The sequence below is a fragment of the Lepus europaeus genome, chromosome 12, assembly GCF_033115175.1.
Source record: "Lepus europaeus isolate LE1 chromosome 12, mLepTim1.pri, whole genome shotgun sequence".
In the NCBI taxonomy this organism is placed as follows: domain Eukaryota; kingdom Metazoa; phylum Chordata; class Mammalia; order Lagomorpha; family Leporidae; genus Lepus; species Lepus europaeus.
In genome coordinates this window covers 20,188,601-20,194,600 of record NC_084838.1, presented here as the reverse complement: position 1 = coordinate 20,194,600, position 6,000 = coordinate 20,188,601, and positions in this window count along the sequence as shown.

Genomic DNA, 6,000 nt, shown 5'->3' with positions numbered 1-6,000 from the left:
AGCTGGGCCACGAGGGGTCCCGACAGTACCAGTGCCAGCACTGCCGAAGGAGCCACACTGCTGCTAGGGCTTTAATGGTAGATTGGGCTGGACCACAGCGTGGGTCGGGCTGGACCACAGGGGTCCTAGTGCCTCCAGAGTGGCCTTCAAGGCCCTGCCGTGTTGACTCCTTGGCTGAGCCCCTCACCAGCGATGCTTCTTCTCCTCCAGCGGAGCAAGCCAGGTTTGCATGGCAGTGTGTGGGAGGAGGGGCCACACTGATCCTTGAGACTGGGGGAGCAAAGGAGCCAGGGGAAGCAGCTGCTTTGGGTGAGACTTTGCTCCAGCCCAGCCCCTGCCCTCCTTGGGCTGATTCCGGGGTAGGCTCCACTCAGACCACAGCCCTTGGCCAGCTCTATTTAAGATGGCCCGAGGGACTCAGTGTAGACCAAAGGTAAGGATGGCTAGACAGCCTGATGGAGTTACACAGTCCTAGGCGTCGAGTAAACAGGTCGGGAATACAGGAGGGAAACCTGGGCATTTCCCAGCCCCACGCTCTGAATTCTCGATGCACAGCCAAGCCCAGAGAGGGTGCCTGTCCAGAAGTCAAGGCTCTAACTCTACACCCAGAGCTGTTGGCACAGCTGCCAGATCCGCCTCCCACGGTGTGGCTTCCTCTCGCTGGCATCGTCAGGACCCTTCCCCTGGGGAGAACTGAGCCAATCAGGCCTCCCCAAACACCTCATCTCCTTTCCAAGCCCCAACATCGTTGCACCCAGCTCTAACTTCCCAGAGGGCCCCGTGCTCAGCCCTCACTCCTTCGTTAACCCCACGAGCTCTACCCATGCTGTGCCTCATTCCTCCAGGGCCTGGCTCTTGTCTTTGTCAGCAGAGAACCAGGCAGCTGCCCCGAGAAGTCTTCCAAGATCGTACACAAATAAATGTATGAGTGGTGATGAGCTTGCGGGGTGCCCATTTGCACTATGGCTGCGTGCACCTTCCGCCAGGCCTGATGCAAGCCAGGGATTGGCCACCAAGATATTCTGGTTGCTGGCAGGTGCTTTGTGTGAAGTCCTTTGTGAGCTCAGGGAGGAGCTGAAGTGTGTTCCAACGACAAGAAGGGGGAAGGTCAGATCTTTAGTTGAGAGCTGGGAAAACCCCAGGGGGTGCCCCTCGGTGTGCTAGGCAGGCTGGATGTTCCAGCTTCGGCACAGCCACCAGGCCACTGGACTTGGTAAGGGGGCGTCTGACACAGCGAGCACCCCAGGGGCCACAGAAGGGAGCAGAAAGACAGACTTCTTGGAATGTCTTTGCCTGCATGAGACCCCAGGACTTTTGCACACCCAGATTTGGGGGATGGAAAGGAGCCTCAGTTATGACCAAGACTGAACCTTCTGCCAGTGTGGTGACGTGGGGAAGTCAAGGCAGGATTTTAGTTTATGCTAAGGACATAGAGGAAGGCCATGCAGTCCTTGTGCGTGCTGAATACACGAGCAAGACAACAAAAGAAAGGAATTGTGTTTCCCTCCAGCTCAGAGTCTTTTTTGTAAAGATTTATTTATTTATTTATTTGAAAGGCAGGATGACAGACAAGGAGGGAGAAATAGAGAGAGGGAGAAAGAGAGAAGAGATGTCTTGCATCTACTGGTTCACTCCTCAAATGCCAGCAACAATAGCTAGGGTTGGGCCAGACCAAAGCCAAGAGCCTAGAACTCCACCCAGGTGTCCCACATGGGGACCCAAGACCTTGGACTATCATTTGCTACCTTCCTAGGCGCATTAGCAGGAAGTACCATCGGAGGCGGAGGAGCTGGAACTGGAACCTGCATGTGGATATGGGACGTGGGCCGTCACAGCTGCAGCTTAACCCGCTGCCCTACAATGCCTCCCCCGTCCCCAACAGCATCTCTACCTAGGGGAGAATCTAAAGTTGGGACTGCCCGGGAGGACAGGCCACCGTAGGACTGTTCTGAGGTGAAAGGACCTTGGAATCACACAGATCCGGCAGTTCTGGTGGTGGCCTCCCTTGGGGGACACACTGCCCCCGGAACAACAGGCTTGCCACCTCCTTCACCCTCTGCCCCGCGGGAAGAAATGTTGCCGCCGGCCGTTGCAGGATCTCATCCAGTCCTGGAGACCCAGACTGGGTGGTGCTGAGCGGGATTAAGTGGAGGTCACGTGAGGATAGGGCCCGGAAATGGTCAGAAGGCCAGCTGGGTCCTGGGAGTGTGGGGCCGTGGAAATCTGCCCATCGCAGACAGAAGAGCTGCCCCAGGGGGCTCCCCTGCACCTAATCCCTGCTGGGGATGAATGCCCTCCTTGTGGGAGGTCCTGGTGCGCCCTGAACTAGGTCACAGAGTTGGAGGATCATGGAAACCTTAGCCACAGAAGCACGAATCATGGAAGCCGAGGAGCAGGGCCGGGTGGGGCTCCAGGACTGCAGCGCCTTGGTGTTCTGGAGCCTCGCGCCTGGGGCAGGTGATCCTGGAACCCCAGGGTCACAGAACCTTGCACTTGGTGACCTTGGAAGTTCTTCAGTCTGAGCTGGAAATTTCTGGAAGTAGTGAGTCATCTCAGGTAGACAAAGAGGTGGCAGTAAGGTGGGCTAGGATGCAAGTGGTCTTATCAGCATAAGAGAGCCTTAGGAGTCCATTGTAATCCATAAGCTGTATACTGGAAATTTATATTCATTAAATAAAAGTTTAAAAAAAAAAAAAAAAAAAAAAGGAGCTCCGGGTCAGGATAACCTGCTCCTGGCTGCCGGCTCAGTGGTTACAGCTAACATTTGGCCATCTGCCATTCTTTCTTTGGATCTTGACAGACTGACCTTTGACCTCCCAAATCCACTTCCCTATAAACCACTTCCAGATCAGTAACACTTTCATGGCCTCTTGGTCCCAGCTAGGACGACTGAGGCAATGCAAGGTGCAGATGGAGACCCTGGGCCCCCTCTCTCTCCCTAGCCCTAGGCCCCCTGGGCGCCCCCAGTCCCATCTCTGGGCCCTCCCCCTCCTTAACCTTGAGCACCGGCTCCTGGCAGAAAAGTAGCTGGCTGACAGAGGCTGTTCCAACAGCCCCGGGGCTGGCCGTGGTGGTGCAGTGTGGTCCCACTGCTAATCCCAGCACCGCCTCGGGGCAGGCGGCAGGGGTGGCAGCCTATAATTTGAGGGTGGGAGATGGGCCGCCCAGGTCAGCGTTGACCCCGGTGGGGTCCCGGGAGGAAAGGCGTGGCTGGGAGCTGGGAGAATCAAAGCTCTCCTCTGAGCTCCCTTGGTGACCATGCAGATAAAAATATTTATGGACAATTTTCCTGACTCTGGGGACAGGTCGGGCACAGAATGGGGCTGTTTTTCCCCCTGGCTGTGGCTGATCTGTCAGGATGGCAGGAGCTGGGACAAACACAGGCTGTTTCTCAGAGAGACACGGTCGCATAGTGTCCCCTGTTTGAGTGGGGACGCGAGCCCCTGGCTCGTTGCCCGGAGGGACAAGGGTGGGTTTCTGGCCTCTGCTGGCTGCAGAGTTTTTTTTTTTCCCTGTGAGATGGGGCGAGTGTGTTTTGGAGAATAACATGTTTGCCATAACCTGCCTTCTGAAAACACAAGGTATCTGCGTATGTGGCTGCGGCAGGCTGGCCGGGGAGCCGGGGCTGCCGAGGCTGGGGCCGCGTTTCCCCACGTGTCAGCCTGCTCGGACTCAATAAACACTTGTTGACCGAATGAATGGGTCATAGATACAGCCAGCCAGGGCGGGAAGGAAGGCCCCGTGGAGACTCTCCGGGCCAAACTGCTCAGGTTTCCCGCAGGGAAACTGAGGCCCAAGGTCGGGGGGAGGGGAGGGGACTGCACAGAGTTAGAGATCTCACAGCTTACCATGATGAAGAGGATGAGGATGAGGGTGAGGATGAAGAGGGGGGGAGGAGGAAAACCTTTTCCTGGCATTGGGTGTTTTCCAAGTTACCAAAAATTTTTCCATTGGCTGGATTCCCAGGAAGACCGTGGCAGAGGCAGAGAGTGAGATTAGCAAGCCCCGTGCTGCGGACCAGAGAAGAGAAGGCCAGTGACGGCGAGCGCTCTGCTGGCTCAGCCAGCCAGACGGTGCGACACGGGGCGACACGCGGTACCGTGGGGCGCCATGGGCTCTGGAGCACAGCGGTCTCTCTTTCTCAACAGACACCCCTCACATGGAGTCCGTCTCCTGCCCAGAAAGGAGGGCCCAGTTGAAGTTACAAGTCTCCGCTGCACCACGCCTGCGTTGTTGAAACAGCTCGCTCCGCCCACTGGCGCCTCAGTTTCCCTGTCTGGAAGTTGGGGCGCACACCGCCCATTGGCTCTGCTGGCCTCCTGCACGGTCACAGATGTGGTGTTTGGAGAACGGCTGTGCGAGCCCCGGCGGGATGGTGATGTGTCAGTGGAGCCCCCGGTCCATCCCAGGGAGACAGTGCTCCCAGCCCAGCTCTTGAGATAAAAATAGCTCCCCGCAGGAGGAGGGCAGCTCCCTAGGCTATCTGGGCAGGATAAAAATAATCCGCCAGAACAGCCGGCTCCTGTCCTCCACTCTCTCGTCCACCCGCGGTCTTCTGATCTCTTGTTTGGTTTCCCGAGCTGACCCTTCCATCCCAGGCAAACAATCCTGCCTGTTCCGGGGCCAGGTGGTGGCAAATATATTCCAAGCAGAGGCTTTGGAAGCAAAACACACAGGTCCCATCCCAGGTCTGTTTACCACTCGCTGTGTGGCTCTAGGCAAATCATTCTCCCACTCTTGCTTCTTCTTCAGGACAATGCTGTGCCGCAGAGCGCTCTGCCCGAGCAGGAGCGCCCTATATTTGCACAGACCAACGCTATTACAGTAGCCAATAGCCACACGGGCCTACCGGGCCCCAGGGACTTGGCTAGGGATGCCAAGAAACTGAAGGTCTCCTTGTCTTTTTATTTGAAGGATTTTACATTTAACTAGCCACCGGCAGGCGACTGGCTAACCATCCAGGACACGGGTGGGGGACATCTGGCCCACGGGCCAGCTGAGGCCCGAGCAATCATTTGGTCTGGTCCCACCAAGGCAACCACAGGTCCAACCCAAAATTTAGTAAAGCTATAGCAGGCTAATTTAAAAAATTTATTTATTTATTTGAAAGGCAAAGTTGCAGAGAGAGACAGAAAGGTCTTCCATCTGCTGTTTTACTCCCCAAATGGCTGCAATGGCTGGAACAACACCCATCCGAAACCAGGATAAAGGAGCTTCTTCCGGGTCTCCCATACGGGTGCAGTGACCCAAGGACTTGGGCCATCCTCCACTGCTTTCCCAGGCCACAGCAGAGAGCTGGATTGGAAGTGGAGCAGCCTATATGGGATACTGGCACTGCAGCTGGCGGCTTTCCCCACCACACCACAGCACCGGCCCCAGCAGGCTAATTTAAAAAAAAAATTTATTTATTTAGAGAGTAGAGTTACAGAGCGAGAGGAGGAAAGAGAGAGAGAGAGAGAGAGAGAGAGAGAGAGAGAGAGAAAGGACAGAGAGACAGAACTTGCATCTGCTGGTTCACTCTCCAAATGGCCACAGCTGGGGCTTTGCCACGCCAATGCCGGGAACCTGGAACTCCTTCCACGTCTCCCACAGGGGTACAGGCGCCCAAGCACTAGGGCCATTTTCTGCTTCTGTCCCAGTCACTTTAGCAGGAAGCTGGATCTGAAGCAGCTGGGACTCGAACTGGCGCCCATATGGGATGCTGGCATCATAGGCAGCTGCTTAACCCACTACACCACAGCACCAGCCCCCAGCAGGCTAATGCTTCCGTGGATAATTCTGTGTGGCCCACGAGGGATGCTAGAAAGACCCAAACGGTCTTTGGCAGAAGCAAGCTTCCCCACCTCACCTGAGACACTGCAAGCCGTTAGAATGGGGGCGCTTGTAGCACCTGCCCTCTTGTCCTGGGATCAGAAGGATCCACTGAGTAGCTATGGAGCCAGGCACATGAGAGATGATCCCTGCTTCCTCACTTCCTTCCCCTCTCCCGACCCCTCAAGG